Source organism: Peromyscus leucopus, chromosome 3 (genome assembly GCF_004664715.2).
Source record: "Peromyscus leucopus breed LL Stock chromosome 3, UCI_PerLeu_2.1, whole genome shotgun sequence".
In the NCBI taxonomy this organism is placed as follows: domain Eukaryota; kingdom Metazoa; phylum Chordata; class Mammalia; order Rodentia; family Cricetidae; genus Peromyscus; species Peromyscus leucopus.
The window spans coordinates 137,175,457-137,194,518 of record NC_051065.1 but is presented as its reverse complement, the minus strand read 5'-3'; the positions used below and the strand labels follow the sequence as shown (position 1 = coordinate 137,194,518).

At 46.9% G+C, this 19,062-nt stretch overlaps 1 long non-coding RNA gene across 1 annotated transcript; it reads right to left on the bottom strand.

The window, feature by feature from the left end:
* Positions 1 to 1,072: 1,072 nt before the first annotated feature.
* On the bottom strand, positions 1,073 to 11,202 carry LOC119087554. The gene is made up of 3 exons (XR_005091018.1): positions 11,095 to 11,202; positions 1,224 to 1,306; positions 1,073 to 1,149 (listed from the first exon to the last, which is right to left on the bottom strand). It is a non-coding gene; the product is annotated as an uncharacterized LOC119087554 (long non-coding RNA).
* Positions 11,203 to 19,062: the final 7,860 nt, after the last annotated feature.

Sequence of the window (19,062 nt, the reverse complement as noted above, 5' to 3'; positions counted from 1 at the left end):
TCAGTCAGTCTCTTCAATTTTGTCTTTAAGGTTAGAAGCCAGAACAGACAAAACTACCTCTTACACTTTGTGAAACAGCATGTGAAAGAGCACTAGATATCTGCAGAAAGGACGGAGGAAGGAGCAGAGGCTGGGAGGAAGGAGCAGAGGCTGTGCCGTGCAGAAGGGATGGAGGTAGGAGGAAGGATGCTTCCAGATATTTGTTCACACTGACACTCCAAGACTGCCAATAAAATTTACCTTGAATAGGAGGGTGGAGTCAAAGATTAGCTGACCAGAATTAACCATAGAGGTTTTGGAGGACCGAGATTGGGAGGACGACAGGAAGTAGTAGGGAGGGGCTTAGAGAAATGTGTGGTCCTTTTCCCTAGGGGAAACTTGGAGAGACAGGGTAAACAGATCATTTTCCATTACTCTTTGGATTTACCAGGTTTTACCCCAATATCTGACTCTTGAGTCTTATTTAATAATAGAGCAACATAAATAATCACTTCAGAAGGAGGCAGAGACCATCCCATGCAGAAGGGACGGAGGCAGAAGGCAGAGGCTGCCCTGTGCCAAGACAGTCCTGGCTACAGTAACTAAAGTCTCAGGCATGTCTCTGTTCTGATTCACTTGGCATCGGGTTCAACCTGAGGCTGGCTCTCACATGTGCCTGGGGAAATGAGCACCATGACAATAGCAATATGCTCATGCTGCACCCCATCCCCAACAACACTCCAGTTAGAGGGGTTTGCCTTTCCCTTCTGGGCAAAAACTTGAATAACCCCAGAGTTCAAAAACTTCCTGCATAGTTAAGAAGGTGTGTCTCCATACCGTTTATAGACATTGGCTAAATGTTGATGTTCCAGATCGTTCCAGATCATTCCATATCACTTTGGAATCAAAACATACTAAGGGCTTTCTACCATGAGACTAGGACCACTGAGAGGAGACTCCAATTTTCGCAGTAACAATATAAGACCCTGAGTCAAAAGAGCAAAACCAAACCAGGACATCCCACGTTTGTGTTGGCACCCCAGCCCGCACCTGTGTGTGCTACCACAGAAAATAAGTTGAACTCAGAGACTTGCCTGTAGTAGAGAGCGTTCCCCTTCCACAGCCTTCCAACCAGTAAACATACACAGTGCTTGTTTTATTGCCACAAACCTTCAGAAGAGAAGAAAGCCCTTAGAAGTTGTTTGTTTGTTTGTTTGTTTGTTTGTTTTAAGAAAAAGTTATACCTTTCTGGGCGTCAGGATTTACAAAGATGGACCCAACAGAGCCTCATGTTAGCGTTACAGCAACTGCACAGAGGTCAGGAATTCTGGAAGGAAAAACATATTATCTTATGGAAGGGATAAATATTCCCCCCATCCCTTTAGCATGCCACCAGGTGAACCCATCTTCCCAAGAGGTTGTCCCATCTTTCTGACAGATAGTCTCTTAGCCAGGAAATGGGCCAGCCCATGCAAGCAAAATACCCATACACATATGGGGAGGGGAGAGGAGAGGATTGGGGAAGAGAAAGGAAGGGGAGGAAAGGGCAGGGCCAGGTGTTGTGGCACACAGCTTTAGTCCCAGCACTTGGTAGGCAGAGGCAGGTGGATCTCCAAGCCATCCCAGGTACTATAATGAGAACCTGTCTCAGGAAAAGGGGAAGAGGATGTAGCTCAATCAGGAGAGTGCTTGCCTAGCATTCATGAAGGCCTGGGTTCCAGCCCAGCACACCATGAGCTGATGACAGTGAGCATGCCTGTAATCGCAGCACTTGTGAAATGGAAGAAAGAGGACCACTGGGGCTGGAGAGATGGCTCAGAGATTAAGAGCACAGACTGCTCTTCCAGAGGTCCTGAGTTCAATTCCCAGCAACCACATGGTGGCTCACAACCAAAATGAGATCTTCTGGTATGTGGGCATACATGCAGGCAGGACACTGTATACATAATAAATAAATAAATCTTTTTAAAAAAAAAAGGAAGGAAGGAAGGAAGGAAAGAAGGAAGGAAGGAAGGAAGGAAGAAAAAAAGAAGAAAGAAAGAAAGAAGGAAGGAAGGAAGGAAGGAAGGAAGGAAGGAAGAAAGAAAGAAAGAAAGAAAGAAAGAAAGAAAGAAAGAAAGAAAGAAAGAAAGAAAGAAAGAGAGAAAGAAAGAGAGAGAGAACAGAAACAAGTTCAAGATTATCCTTGGCTACATAGTGAATTCTAAGTCAGCCTGGGCTATTCTGTTGAAAAAACAAGGAGAAGAAGCTCTGATTGGGAAACTCAGAATAAGCAGCATTAGGCTGGTGCTGTAGACATGGCGTTCTTGAAGGATCCTGGGGACCACAATAGAACCTATTGAGAAACTTTGTTCTCTCATCCAGCTTCTGATGTTAGACCAGGAACTCCTTTCTTTAGCCTCACTTAAGAATTCCACCTATTCCTTTTATTTTCACCTCTAGGAAGCTGTCTTTGTTGGGGTTTTATTGCTGTGAAGAGACACCATGATCACAGCAACTCTTATAAAGGAAAACATTTAATTGGGGCTGGCTTAGGGTTTAGAGGTTTAGTCCATTATCATCATGGAGGGACATGGAGGCGTGTAGGCAGACATGGTGCTGGAGAAGGATCTGAGAGTTCTACATCTTGATCAACAGTCAACAGGAAGTGAATTGTCACACTGGCCATGGCTTGAGTATATATGAGACCTCAAAGCCTGCCTCCAGCAGTGATGAACTTCCTCCAACAAGGCCACACCTCCTAATAGCATCATTCCCTATGGGCCAAGCATTCAAACACGTGAGTCTATGGGGACCACTCCTATTCAAACCACCACAGAAGCCAAAGCCCCACAGTGCTTGACCTGAGAGCAGGCTTTTCTATTTAGCGTCAATAGGAACAAAGGAAAGGAAAGGGGCCAGGACTAGGTGGCCAGCACTTCCTTCCCCATTTCTGCCTTCATCTGCCACTAACCAAGGTAGGACTGCCTTTCCCAGCTGCAGTCACCCCGTGTACCTAATGCCTGGTGCTGGGGTGGCCAGAAAAGTCCCAGGACAGGCAGTTCTCCAAATGCAGACAGCACATTATTAGGGTGCTTTCTTTACCCAGGATTCACTCTTAGTACTTCCCTTCCAGCCTGACTTAAAAAAAAAAAAAAGGAGGAAGAGAAACTAGAGGTTAAAATGTGTGTGTGTGTGTGTGTGTGTGTCTGTGTCTGTGTGTGTGTGTGTATCTGTGTGTGTTTCTGTGTGTACCTGTGTGTGTCTGTGTGTATCTGTTTGTATAACTTGTCGCTCATTGTCATTAGCTGTCGGGAGACATGCAGCCTAGTCTCAGATCAGCATATGACTACCTGTCCAGTGGGTTTCCTCAGGGCCAGGCACCTGGGGAAATGGACTCTCACTTGGCAAGGACCAGTAGTCCACAGGACAGCATAGGAATTTGCAAAATTCGGGCAGCTTACAGGCTCTTTTCTCTCTCGTTATATTGGTGATTCTTTGGGTGGTTTTTAGTTCTACTTTGGCAATCACACATGCAATCGCTGTAATTTTCCCTGGAAATTCTGTTCTTTCTTGAATATTTTCCCCTAAGATTCAACAGGAAGCTAATCCTTATCCGGAATTACTAACTACAACTCCTGATCCTGGGAACTTTTCTGACTCAATAGAGACAGTTAGGTACATATTTAAAAAAAAAATTTTTTAAACCCACTTGGAATATTAACTATGTCTCACAGTTCTAGAAAGGAGATTAGAGCATGCATACACAGAATAGGGGAAAAGCCTCAGGAATACACATGGTGCCCACTGTTGAGAGTAAGTTCCCTGGACACCAAGCACAGAATCATTGGTAGGATCTGGTATGCTCCAAGAGGAAAAACTACAATGCAAAGTGTGGGGTGGGTAGATCCGTCTTTACCATACACAAGAGCTTATATTGGAGGAAGAAGTATAGTACAGTGAGATGGGAAAAGAGTGCTTTGTCAAAGTCTGCCTTTTACAGAGAGTTTGAGACATGGGACCCTCCTTTAGAAAAGGAAACTGTATAAAAACATACCTTGCAGACACTAAAGAATTGTCTGGGTTTGAATATTGTTGTCCTTAAAGCATTGTGCCCATGTCTATTACTTTTTAACTTTGTAACCACAAGTAACTGCCAGCTGACATAAGAGCTTCAATAGCAGGATGTGTCTGGCTCAGCATTTAGTTCAGCCTGAAAAATGCTGGACTCTGTGTCTGGAATAAGGTTATGTAGGGGGCGGGAAAGTGTATTTGGGAAGCATAAAGGGGAATAATAGGGACTTTCATAATGATCATGATGTATTTCTTAAATTATGATGTATTTCTTAAATTGTGATGTGTTTCTTAAAGTCAAAAAATAGAAGCCAATAATAAAGCTGTTCATGTAACCCTGGTAAGAAAAAATTCTGTTTAAGTATAAAGATGCCCTGAGCTATCCAGGACCACTTGAGTGCAATCCACTTGGTGGTCACAAGTTTTCCTTGTGCCAATGCCCCTTCCCCATCTCAGGACCTGGACCCAAACCAAGGCTGGACCCCGGCAATTAGCTTTAAAAGAAATTAATAAAAGTAATTATTACATTGAAATGTGCCGGGCAGGGTGCTTGAATCTAGTTTCTATTGCTAAACAAATTGGGGGAGAGAGCAGCTCATGTAAGAAAGGGTTATTTGGATTATACATCCCGATCATAGTCCATCACTGAAGGAAGCCAAGGTGAGAACTCCAGCAGCAACCTGGAGGCAGGAGCTGGAGCACAGGCCATGGAGGATGCTGCCCACTGGCTTGCTCCGTGTGGCTTGCTCAGCCTGCTTTCTTATAGAACCCAGGACCATCTTTCCAGGACTAGCACTGCCCAAAGTGGGCTGGACACTTCCACATCAATCACCAGTCAAAAAAAAAAAAGCCCCACAGGCTGGCCTACAGGTTAATCTGATGGGTCATTTTCTCAGCTAGTTGAGATTCCCTCATCTCAGACTCTAGCATGTGTCAAGTTAACAAAAATCTAACCAGGACAGTGATGCACACCCATAATCCCAGGACTCGGGAAGTAGAGGCAGGAAAATCAGTTGCATAGCAAATCTGAGGCCAGTCCAGAATACATGAGACACTGCCCCAGAAAACAAAAACAAAAATAGACAACCTCAACCCCTTCACAGTTCTCCCGCCTCTACCTCAGAAGTTTGACCTTTGTCTTGAGAGCAACAGAAAGAAAATCTCAGGGTTTTAGAAAGAGAAGTGAGCGTCTCAGTCTCTGTTCTGTTGCTATGAGGAGACTCCATGATCAAGGCAGCTCTTATAAAAGAAAGGAGTTAACTGGGGCTGGCTGACAGTTTCAGAGGTCAGTCCATGATCTTCATGGCAGGGAGCACAGCAGCATACAGGCAGACATGGGAGCGGGGAGGAAAGGAGGGAGAAGGAAGAAGAGGATGAGCAGAGAGAAAAAAAGGCTTTTCTGAGGCACTGGAGAGAAAGGAAAGGAAAGGGGGGACATTAACGGCTAAAACTCACTAACCACATTCTGGCACCCACTGTCCCCGGCACCAGTCCCCATTCTGAAGCTGTAGGATTAGACACGGGAAATAACAACTCTGCTGAAGCCATCATTGCATAGATCAGTTCTGTTCTCAGAGACTCTCTCAGGTCCAAAACACTAGGTTCTGTTTGCCCTAAATCTGTAGCGATATCTTTACTCCACAGAGGCCATGCCACCAGACGCTGGCTCTAAGTGATGTGAGAATGAAAGAAACAGGATTACAAAGCTAGATTTAGTATTCAGAGTTGGTCACCTGCTCAATCAAATTACACACTCCGTATGCTGTGAAATCACAATCATTATCCCAATGTTATGTCCTAAATGTATTTGATAAAAACTCTTAATGGCTAAACGTAAGCAGTCAGGAGAAGTGTGCCCTTTCCTTTCTCCGTTGTCAATTTATGCCCCCTGCTGCAGCCCCCAAGATCAGTGTCCCTACAGAGATCAGTTATAGACTGCCTTGTCACATGCCCAGTTCCTACCAGTTCCTGGGTTCAGTCTTGACCCCATGAGGCTCATTCTCTGGGGGGGAAATGGGGATTGGGTGAGATGGGGCACAGGTGTCCACCAGAATACCAGCAAGTACAGAACAGAGGTACTATTAGTGAACGGTAAGTTCCTAGCAGATGGACGGCGCTGTTTGGAGAGGCCAGGGAGGCTTTAGATTTTGGGGCCTTGCTGAGGGAAATGGGTGTGGCCCTGAGGTTCATAGCCTGGGGCTGAGGCCTGCCTGGGCAGTCCCTGCTTCTGGGTCTGCTGAGAGGGGTGCAGGCAGCCTCACCCTCCCACTTCCACAGTCTCCAGCTCCTCTTGCTGCTGTGCCCTTTTTCCCACGGTGATGAGAGCAAAGAGGATCCAGATAAGAGGCATCCCAGCCTGTGACCACGACAAAGCTGATTGTCTTAGGGTCACTACTTCCATGATGAGACACCATGACCAAAAGCAACTTGGGGAGGGAAAGGTTTATTTCACTCACAGTTCTATATGACAGTTCATCATCAAAAGCCATGAGGGCAGGAACTCACACAGGGCAGGAACTTGGAGGCAGAAGCTGATGCAGAGGCCATGGAGGGATGCTGCTTACTGGCTTGTTCCACATGGCTTGCTCAGCCTGCTTTCTTATAGAACCCAGGACCAATAGCCCAGGGATGGTACCACAAAGGGCTTAACCCCATCAATCACTAATTCAGAAAATGCCTCACAAGTTTCCCTACAACCATACCTGTTTCTTTTTGCTAATTAAATTTTTTCATTTATTTTGTATCCCAACCACAGTTTCCCCTCCCTCCTCTCCTTCCATCCCCTCCCCTGCCTCCTCTGTGACCGCTCATCTACTCCTCTGTCTGTTCTGAAAGGGGCAGGCCCCCTATGGGTGTCAACAAGGCATGGCATATTAAGTTGTGGTAGGACTAAGCTCCTCCCTTTGTATTAAAGCTGGGAGAAGCAATCCAGTATGAGGAATAGGTTCCCAAAAGCCAGCCACAGCATTAGGGAAGGGCCTTGATCCCACTGCTAGGAGTCTCACAGACAGACCAAGCTACATAACTGTCACACGTATGTATAACTGTCACACGTATGTAGAGGACCTAGGTCAGTCCCATTCAGGCTCCCTAGCTGTCAGTCCAGAGTCTGTGAGTTCTTATAGGTCCATGTTAGTCATTTCTGTGGGTTCCCTTATGATGACCTTCCATCCCACACACCCCCTTCCCTTCTTCATGAAAATGGCCTGGGAGAGTCTTTGCTTCCTTCTGAAACTTCACAAGCCAGGCCTCCCTGGTCTGCACTGCTCTCAGCATTCTTACCTCCCGAGCTCATACAGAATAGCTCACAATGCACAATGCCCAGTGCACAAGACTTTTCTAGGCCAAAGTCCCAAAGTCCTTCCATAATCCTCCCCTAAACAACACAGTCAGGTCTGTCACAGCAGTACCTACTATCCGGGTACCAACTTGTCTTACTTAGTTAGGATCACTATTGCTGTGATTAAAAAAAAAAAAAAAAAAACTATAACCAAAATCAAGTCAAAGAGGAAAGAGCTTATTTGGCTTACACTTCTACATTGAAGGAAGTCAAGACAGGAACTCCAACAGGACAGGAACCTGAAGACAGGAACTGATACAGAAGCCATAAAAGGGAGCTACTTACTAGCTTGCTCCACATGGCTTGCTCGGCCTGCTTTCTTATAGATCCCAGGACCACCAGCCCAGGGGTGGAACCACCCACAATGGGCTGATCCCTCATCAATCACTAATTAAGAAAATGCCCCATAGGCTTGTCTACAGCCTGATCTTATGGAGGCATTTTCTCAGCTGAGACTCCTTCCTCTCTAATGACTCTAGCTTGTGTCAAGATGACATAAAACCAGCCAGCACACTGATGCAAAAAAAAAAAAAAAGTGACTCAAGGTCACACATCCACTTGTTCCTAAAGTCTAACTGAGGCCAAGGAATCCTCAGCCAAGCCCCACATTCCCTCTCTGTCACACACTTTTTCCCCACAAAATATCAGAGGTTGTGGAAGGGAGTGTGACTTTCTCAAGTTAGATAACTCATGTCTAAGGTCTCAGCTGGCAGAGACCAAAGTCTTTCCATGAACGTATCCCTTCAACAATACCTGCTTCCATCCCACTATGCACACCAGCTAACAGTCCCACAGGAAAAAAAACATGCACACCTGAGGAAGCTGGTTTGCCTTTAGCTTTGAAGTGTCTGTGCCAACAAGCAATAAAATCATCTGAGGCTGGACCTCAAACAAAGAATTTTTAAGAACTGGAAGGTACAGGTTAGGAAAAGTTTAACAGAGAAAGCAAGCATTCACAATGATCTTCGCTCCTTCCATAAACCGAACCCTGGCAGTGCCAAGCGAGGGTCAAGGTCCACGGTAGCCGTACCAGCAGTGAGCAGTTACCACACACTGCTTCACATATCAAGCATGGCACAGACTCTCCCTTCAAACACCGCGGCAGAACTGTCTTGCGAAGTCATATATCTCTGACATTATGAATGCTAGTTTGGAAGCATTTACTAATAGATTTCTGTATCAGGCAGCTTTCCCTTTCTATAATGTAATACCTGAAGTGTAATACCTAAAAAGGATCAGTCTGTCATATGCAGGATCTAGATGTAAATATAAACATATAATAAATAAGACACATATAAACATACAGAACATGAGCAAGGTATTTAGGATATACAGGTAAGAAAATACTATGATGAAATATGGAATGGTGGCAGATGTCTGAAACACCAAGCCTTGACAGAGGGTATGTGAAGGTCAAGAATTTGCCATCTGTGGCAACAGAGTAAGCCTTGGGATAGCCTGGGATACCAGAGACCCTCCCTCAAAAAGAAAACAAAAGTCCTCCTAAAGAAACTTATTATTTGTACACTAAAGAAACTAACAATAAAAAAAAGAAGGGGGTGCTGGAGAGATTGTTCAGTGCTTAAGAACACTAGCTGCTCTTGCAGAGGAAGGACCTAAGTTCAATTCCCAGCACCTACATGGTGGTTCACAACTGCCTATAACACCAGTTCCAGGGGATACCATGCCCTCTTCTGGCACATATACTCATACTGGCTCACATACAAACACATAAACAAAAAACAAATGTTATTAAAATCTAAAAGAGAAAGTTCATTTTGAATCATAGTTTTGGAGGTTCAGTCCAGAATTGAGTGTCCTATTGTTTGGGACCTCCAACTGCCAGGACCCAAAGAAGCCCAGGACAAGGCTCCCTCAGTACCTGTGGCTCCTTCCAGCACCTCTCACACAGACCCCTGCTCTAAGCCTCTCCAGCCCATTCCCTGCCCCCAGGTTCTCCTTCCTATGTAAACCTATATAAACCTGCCATTTCAGCCATGCGCGCTCTCAGTCCTGTGCTCCTCTACTGGTCTGCTCTCTCTCTCTCTCTCTCTCTCTCTCTCTCTCTCTCTCTCTCTCTCTCTCTCTCTCTTTCTCTCTCTCCTCTTCCCACCCCCTCCTCCATGTCTAGATTCAGTCTGGACTCTTCCAGATGCCTCTGGCTGTTCTCTCCCTCACATCTACAAACTCTTCTCCTCAACCACACATTGGAGCAGTCATGTCCACGTTTTCATTCACCAACAAGGCACGTTATGTTGGAAGTGTGTGGAGGTGGAAGCTACTCATCCTGTGAGGCAGGAAGCAAGGAAGAGGAAGAAGGAGTGACTGGTTCCCACAGTCTCCTTCAAGAGCAAGCCCCCAGTGACCCGATGACCTTTTCTTAAAGGTCCCACCATCTTCCAATAACACCACCAGGAACCAAGCCTTTAAAACCTATTTGAGAAATGATCATCCAAGCCACAGAATTCTGCCAGAGCCTCTGCCTCATGGTAAAATAGGCATTCATTTCAACTCCTCGGATCTCCAATCCCAGTGGCAGGGAGTCCTGCTGGTGGGAGAAAAAGCCCACCAGACCTGTAGATCTTTGGCTCCAGTCAGAAGTATGAAAAGAAACTGGAAATTCCCCCCTTTTTTTTTCATCTATTTGTGGCCCCTCTTCTTATCTATCTGCCTATCGGGGACCTAACGCCTCATCCCTCAGCTAGAGATGTAATTGGGCTGGCAGAGCGCTTGTGTAGCAGGCACAGACCCTGGGTTCCCTTCTCAGCACCCTATAAATAGGGTGGGCAGTGCATGCCTGTAATCCCAGCAATGGGGAGGTGTCGGCAGGAATATCAGAAGTTCAAGGTCGTCCTCAGCTTCACAAATGAGTTTGAGGCCAGGCTGGGCTACATTAGGCCTTGTCTCAAAAACAGACAAGAAATTCAATGTAGCCGCTGGAGGAAAACAGGTCCAAGGGTTACCTCCTGGGCAGCTGGAATGGCTTGAGATTATTCCAGGCAAAAAATAAAAACAAGGCAGGTGGGGGTGGACTGCACAGCACACCCAGTCCCATCAGTGTGAACACAGCTGCTGGGGGGAGGGGGGGTCCCTCTGGTGTTGAGGAAGTTGCTGGCACTAAGGGAACAATCTCCATTTGCCTTGCATGCTGTCTTTCCATCTGACCGGTCATCCTGGGAGGCAGACACAGTTCAGTCCCCATGAGAGGATGGCTGCAGCTTAAGTGGACAGTCTGGACATGGGGTGATCTACCTGCAAGAATCCTGTTCCTGGGAGGTGCAAGGGCACAGATGTAGACTCTAGATGTCCCTCTAGGAATTCTGGAGCAGGATGTTTGGAATGTTCCAGAAAATCTTTTAAACCCCTAGTTTTTCATCTCGGAGGATCACAGGACAAACTCTAAATGATTAACGCGTGGAGTAGAGCAGGAATTTGTTCCAAAGTTTGAGGCAGAAGAAGCAGGTACAAGATGAAGGCAGAGGTGCAAAGTTTCATTGTGCTTTCAGTTACCCATTGGACAGCAGCAGGCCCAATGGTTCAGTATTGCTGGGCCATGCTGCGTCTGTACCTGTGGCAAAGCCACATTGGGATGGCAGTGAGTACTGCAAAGACAGAGGAGAGAAGACAGCATCTTAACACCCTGTCTTAGAGAGGGTCACTACTGATGTGCTGAGACTCCGTGACCAAAGCCACTTGGGGAGGAAAGGGCTTATTTTACTCACAGCTCCATATGACAGGTCATTATCAAAAGCCATGAGGGCAGGAACTCACACAGGGCAGGCACCTGGAGGCAGGAGCCGATGCAGAGGCCATGGAGGGTGCTGCTTACTAGCTTGCTTCCCCTGGCTTGCTCAGCCTGCTTTCTGATAGAACCCAGAACCACCAGCCCAGGGGTGGCACCACCCACCATGGGCTGAGCCCTCCCCCATGGATCACTAATTAAGACAATGCCTCACAGGCTTGCCAGATCTTACTGAGGCATTTTTTCAATAGAGGCTTCCTCCTCTCTGATGACGTTAGCTTGTGTAGAGTTGACACAAAACTAGCCGGGTCAATCCCCTTTGAGGATAGTCCCCGTGACTTAACTTGGTTCCACTAGGTTCCCTTCTCTTAAAGGTTCTATCTCCTCCGAATATCAGCACCCTGGGGCCCAAACCTTCAACACACGGCCTGAAGGGGACACAATGACCCAACTACAGCACCGGAGGTAACAGTTACCACCGTTCCCGTCACTGTGGTCAGCGAGTGTGGGGATCTGGATGTAAAGTGTCCTCCAAGGCACGTGTGCATGAACACTCGGTCCCCAGCTGCTTAGATGTACTGTTCTGAGACGTTATGAGATCTTCGGGAGGGTGTGGGGGGGGAGGCATAACGATCAGGTGGAGGCCACTAGAGGCGGCCCTTGAAGCCTGTACCCACCTCTCATTCTGGACTTAGGTGCCTGCTTCTTGTTTGACCAAGATGTGTAACCCAGCTACCTCACTTCCCCGCTGCCATGGACAGAGCCCTCCAGCAGTTGTCCCCTCCTCATCAGAGTGCACTGCATCCCCTAAATCTGCAAGCCAAAACGAACCCTCCTTCCCTTCTGTCACTTCTTCTGGGGAGTTTAATAAAAGGGTCGTTATAAAAGACGGTCATAAGGGGCAGCATTCTGACCTTCTTTATAGTCAGATACTTTATCCGATACTTTTCTGTGGCTGCAAGAAAATCTCAGGACCAGAAGCAACTTCAGGAGTCCGAGTCGTGTTGGCTTCAGGTTCCAGGGGGATAAAGTCCATATGGTAAGGAAGGCGTGGCAGAAGTTGCAGGAAGCAGAGAGTTCCCGTTTCATCCACACAGGAAACAGAGAGACAGAGCAGGGAGTGGGGGAAGACTCCATGTCCTCAAAGCCCACCCTCAGTGACACACCTCCTCCAGGACGGATCCAAGTCATAATGATTTCATAACCTGCCCCTAAACAGCACCACCTCCCGGGGACCACAAGCTCAAATACATGAGCCTATGGGGACATTTCATTCACACAGGACTGTTATCACATTTGGCTCTTCGTGACGTAAGTAGGAAATAATTACTGCTCTGATAGAGAGTAAGCTATATTAGTAAAGGCCTCGGATGGGAGACATGACCTTCATTTGATGAACAGAGCCAGCATCCTCGTAGGGATGGGGCTAATGGATGGATATGCTGGGTCTGTTTCCTCCTCTCCCTTTGATCTTGTTTTAATGCTTCCCATTGCCCTGATCCACCTGGAAGCTAAAGTCCAGGGGGCTCCTTGGTGTGCATCCTCGAGGCTAGCCTATGTTCCGAAGACATAAAGCAGAACAGAAAAAGGCCCAGAGGTTGAAATGAAGACAGTTCACCAGCCTACACTGTGATGATACCACACTACCCTTCCCCCAGCAGGTGCCGGAACACTGGCAAACAGTCAAGGATTTAGTGGGGAAACGGTATCCAGGCCTTTTTTAAAACAAACAAAAAGGAAAGAAAGTGGAATTTCTCATAGCATCCGTGAAGAACTTTATCCTTTAAATGGTGCAGTGTGTAATGGTATCCAGAAGATGGCGACATTGGCAAGCCATAGACCACTTAGAAAGCCAATGTTCAAAAATCTTTTTCAGTTACCATTGATGGATAATGAGCTTCCTAAACAGAGTAACTTTGAGAGGTTCCGTTTGTATTGTTATCTTTTAATTCTGTATATACAGTTGTGTCTGTGTGTAAGTGTATGTGAGCACGGGGACCTGCAGAGACTGGATGGAGACTTTGGATCCCCTGGAGCTGGAGTAACAGAAGGCTGTGAACTGCTAGACATGGGTGCTGGAAACTGAACCTGGGTCCTCCGGATGAGCAACAGTTGAGCAAACCACTGAGCAATCTTTCCAGCCACAAGAATAGCTTTTAAGTCATGTTGGCCCTACATAACTAAATGAAGTGCAGACTTACTGTCAAGTAGCTATATTGTTCTGTGCATTTTAAAGAGTGCATATACCCTATGCTTGCCTGATGACATCATCAAATGCAAATGAAGCATACCTGTACATATGGATAACATTAAAATGTCTATAAAATTTACATATGTTATAAAACTCTCCCATTGTAGATATGTACAAATAATCTATAAATTGCATTCTAACACTGAAGCAAAATGTGTTGGCAGACACTTGAAATCTCAGCACTTGGGAGGCGGAGGCAGGAAGATCAGGAGTTCAAGTCAGCCTTGGTTACATGGTGAGTGTGAAGCCATCCTGGGCTCCACGATGATGTAAAACAAACACCAGGCTGAATAACTAGAAGCACTGCTCATAAGTCACATATAAAACATCGGGTTTGGGAAACCGGGGAGATAACTCAGTGAGACGAGTGTTTGCCCCACAAGCGCAAGGACCTGACTTTAGTCCTGGGAACCCACGTCAAAAGCTGAGTGTGGCCATGCTTGCATATGAGCAGGAGTGAGGGAGGATAGGCAGATGGGGGCCGATGGCCAGCCAGGCTAGCCCACGGGGTTAGCTCCAGACAATGAGGAACCCTCTCTCAACAAAATGAGGTTGGCAGCACCTGAGGGACAGCACTTGAGGTTGACATCTGGAGCTCCACATGCACCCTGTACACACAGGTGTGGGCGGGACACACACACACACACACACACACACACACACACACAGACACAGACACACACACACACACACACACACACACACACACTGTAGATGTAATAAATAAAACCTGGGGCCAGGTGACAGAGGCAGGCAGATTTCTGAGTTCAAGGCCAGCCTGGTCTACAGAGTGAGTTCCAAGACAAGCAAGGTTGCACAGGGAAACCTTGTCTTGAAAACCAAAAAATATTTTTAAAATTAATTTTTTTTTTTAGGTATCGCAGGCATCACATTGAAACTATTGAAAAAAAATAATTGGTTTTTAAATGTCATTTTTTTTTACAGTGTGTGTGTGTGTGTGTGTGTGTGTGTGTGTGTGTGTGTGCGCGCGCGTGCTCGCGCATGCTCTTGTGGAAGTCAGAGAACAACCTGCAGGAACTGGTTCTCTCCTTCCACCATGCGGGATCCTGGGCTACAGCTCAGGTTGGCAGGGTTGGCAGCGAGCACCCTTACCTGCTAAGTCATCTCATCAATTTCCAAATGCCATTTTTAAACTAGTTTAATAATATGCAAAATCTAGGAAGACTTTCAAATGTGCACAAATATTGTCAATACTCAAGGGCAGCTTTAGCTAAGTAGAGAGGGTAGCATGTAAAAAAGGAACACCAAACCAAGACAGTGTGAGGGTCTGGTTTCTCGGTCTAGTGGGTAATTTGTTAGAATCTGGTTGAATATGGAGCAGTTAGGCAAAGTGTTGTGTGTGTTCCTGTGAGGGCCAACTTGCCACCTCCAGAGAGTCACAGAGGACTGAGTGGAGACTATGTTTGCATGGTTGACCACACTGAAATAATCATCCTATGAAGAAAAAAGGGGGGGGGGGGTGGCTACAGACATGGCTCAGTAGATAAATCAAGGGCCTGAGGTCAGGTAAAGCAATTGCAGTAATAACCCTCCATCTACGAAATGGGAGGCAAAGGCAAAGCGAATTCCTGAAAGATTCCAGTTAACTAGCTTGGCACACATAATAGTGAGCAAGAGATCCTGTCTCAAAGAAGGTAGAAGGTAATGACCCATATCCAAGGTTGTCCTCTGACCTACACACACACACACACACACACACACACACACACACACACACACACACACATTCACTTGAGTGCAAGTTGTAGCACGCTCCATGAGCGTGCATACAGAGGAAGGGGAAAGGGAAGAGAGAGGAAAGGGAGGCTATAGATTAGCACACGCCACCTCACTGGTGGTTAACCAGGGACAATTTTGGACCCTGGGAAAGATTTTGGGGTGTCTAGAGAAGCATCTGGTTTTTCTAACAACTTGCAGTAGTGTTAATGGCAGCTAGTGGTTGAAACCAGCGAGGCAGGAAACACCCTTGACACACAGAAATCCTCCCTCAGCAAACAAATGATCTGACCCGAACAGCGCCACTGAGAGAAACCGCTCCAACAGAAATTGCATCTCTTAGAATGACAAAGTTAGGGGGAGGGAGAGGAAAAAGGAAGAGGGTGGAGCCGCAGAGATGGGGGGCACATATTTAAACACTAGGAAGAGCTGAGATTTTCTTCCAGATGTGAAAGAGCGCTGAACATGATCAGATCTGTAGAGCAGGAAAAAAAAAAAAAACACCTTCAGAAAGAAAATTGGAGGTGACTTTTTGAGAAAGGAAAGAAAATATTGTTTTAACAATTCCCTTGTTTTCTTTATCACAGGGAATGTCTTTAGGGGAAATTGAATCCTAAGATCAAGGGCAAGATTGAAAGTGTGGGAATAGATAGATGGCATGCCGGCTTCAAGAGTCCTGATGAAGATAAATGAACGCCACCCCCACACACCTGTACCCCTTCTGGAATCCCTCCCTCCTGCAGGATGTCCCTACTCAGCCTCCTTCTTCACGGACAGCAACCCCAGCTCCAGTTCTTAACTTGTCTTTAGACTGGCGCCCAGTGTGACCTGCTCTTCCAGCCCTTTGTACCCAGGAGAGCAGGGGGGGGCGGGCGCTAGCCCACCCCTTGCTTCATACACCCTAACTCCTTAGAGACTGGGGGAGGGCACCCGGGATGCAGTTTGCTGGGCAGAGAGTTTATTCGGCACGCGCCAAGCTCCAGTTCAGTCTCCAGCACACATGAACTGACCAAGATGGCATCCTCCTGGAAGTGAAGGCAGGAGGATGTGCAAGGTCATCCTCAGGATCTGTGTATCAGGTTTGAGGCCAGCCTATGCTACATGAAATCCTGTCTCAAAAACACAAGCAACAGGACTCCTCAGTAAAGAGCAAGTAACACACTTGCCTAGGACCTGAGTTCAAATCCCAGCATCAGTGGTTCACAACTGCCTGTAACTTGAGCTCTAGAGGATCTGGTGTCTTCGTTTGGCCTCCTCAGACACATTCACACACATACACACACACACACACACACACACACACACACACACACACACACGCACACGCACATGCACGCACGCGCACACACGTACACACGCACACACCCACACATACACATGCACGCACATGCACGCACGCATGCGTGCACGCATGTGCTCTGTGAGCACCCGTTAAAAATAAAAATAAAACAAGTGTTTAGTTTTAAAACAAACAAACAAAAAGATGGAGAGGAAAAGGCAAGGTTTGGAAATTACTTCATCTTTTTGAAAAGAGAGTTCTGTCTTCCCTTCTGTGAGTGATTCTCTCTCCTTCCTTCTCCTCTCTTCACTCACGTCAGCACCTACATCCACACACCACATTCCAGGTCAAGCACCTAGTGTGTATCTGTGGTATTTTCTCCAGACCTACATAGACTACGGAAATAATACAATACTAAGCAACATAAAACCTTAAAATGCTGTCCCAGCTTTCTTCTCCTGTAACCCACCCCCACCCCATGTCCTGTGGATGCTCCCCCACTAGCTGGATCCACTCAGAATCCGGAGTGAAAACAAGCTCACAGATGCATTGAAATAAGCCAGCCTCCAAGACCCAACCTCAGCAAGAGGAGAGGGAGAGAATCGAGTAACGCACTCTCCCAGCCTCCATAGCTGTGAGACACTTCACGGTAAGTTGTCACGAACTGCTCAAGCTCACTGTGAGGCTGACTCTGGAAGTGGGGTTTTCAGAGTACATCTGTCTCAAAGTGTCCTTCAAGGCCCCTTGTCTAGCACGAGCTGGTTCCATTAACTGTACCACTGAGGGCAGAGAAGAGCAAAACAGTCCCCAAGTGAAAACACTGCGTCCTTGAGGAGAGCTGGAAGATGAAGCATTTCCAGCAGAGGGCACTGTAACTTATCCGTTCTATAAAAATGCCTGCAGGGGGAGGGGAAGCTGGGAGTTTGTCCACAGAGAGAGCTCAAGTGAGAACTCCAGTTGCTGCCTCAACTTCCCCAGTCAGTTTCCTTTGGGTGCTTATTTGATGATGTAACCTTTCTGCAGTTACTTATTCTTTTTCTCGATGCTTCATGGGAGGAGGGAGAAGGTGGGGGGAGATGACTCCCCGCTCTCAGCCCAGACTGTCCCTATCAAGAACTCCAGCAGGCTACTTTAAAGGGGTTTCCCCAGTCCATTTCTCCTGGATATTTTGGGCACCTGATTTGATGACATTTTACTGTCATCTAACGTTTCCTATTTATCCTTTTTCTTTGGTTTGCTATATACTTATCAAACTCCCTCGTTCAAAACCAAAACTAGAGCTGTCACAGATCTTTCTCGGGACCATACAGAACAGCTCTACTGTTCAACTCAAGGAGTAAAGCCTTACTGGCGTTCTCAAGCCCCCCCCCCACTCACCCCTACCCCTAAACACCCCCCCACCCCCCACCCCCCACCCCCGCTAACCCCCTCCGCCCCCCCCTCCTCTCGGTAAAAACAGCTATTGGTTGGTGGGCACGCTCAGTTGGCAGAGTGCTTGTCTAGCCAGCATGAGGCCCAGCCTCCAGTACATAACAAGTTTGAGCCAACCTGGGCTACATGAGACTCTGGAAAGAAAGAAAAAAGGGAGAGAGAGAGAGGGAGGGGGAACGGGAAGGAGGGAGGGAAAGAGGGAGGAAGGGAGGGAGGGAGAAAGGGAGGAGGGAGAGTGGGAAGGAGGGAGAGAGGGAGGAAGGGAGGGAGTAGGAAGGAAGGGAGGAGGGAGAGTGGGAAGGGGGGGAAGGAGGAAGGGAAGGGAGAGAGAGCAATCACTCAGTCTCCCCACTCACCAGCACTCAGCAGACAACCCCAGGGCCTCCCACATTCTAGGCACTCACTCCAGGCCCTTATTTTGAGACAAAGCCTTCCTAAGTTACCCAGCACGCTGGCCTGCTGGCCTCGAACTCACCCTGTCACCCCCAAAAGCACCAGTGAGTGCTTCCTTCCTTCTGCCTCGGCCCCCTGAGTAGCTGAAAACACAGATCTGAGGCCCCAGGCCCAGCCGCCACCTATCTTGAAATATGTCCTTCTCCTTCCCCCAAAATGCCTTACATTTCTACTTCAAACACTCATATTTCATATATGTGGGAATTTAATGATGTTACCTTTATGTTCATAAATTTGTATAAAGGGGTGCCCAAGGAAGTTAAGAGTGCATGAAGCTCTTTCAGAGACCGGAGTTCAGTTCCAAGCAACCACATCAGGCCGCCGGCAAACACCTAACTCCAGCTCCAGCGGCATTCTAGCCTCCGTGGGCATCTGCACACACACACACACACACACACACACACACACACACACACACACACGCAAACTCACTCAGAGACACACAGCGACGTAAAGCAAATCTTTTTAAGAAACTTTACCTTAAATAATTAAATAAAACTTTGTCTAAATGATTCCATGCAATACAAATTTTTCTGCCACTTCAACTTTTACTTTTTAATTTTCTTTCTGTGTTATATATTTGGCTCGAGGCCCTTTGTTTTCGGTGACACATGTTACCTGTCTATACAGACCACCACAATAATGTCTGCTTATAATTCTTCAATGCTGCACAAGAGGCTACAGTAAACATTCTCACAGACGGCTCCTCTCTCGTGTGTGTAGCCTTCTCTCTATGGCAAAACTATAACTATCTTAGTTTGAATCATCTAGAAAACAGAGCCTGAAGCCAGGATTAA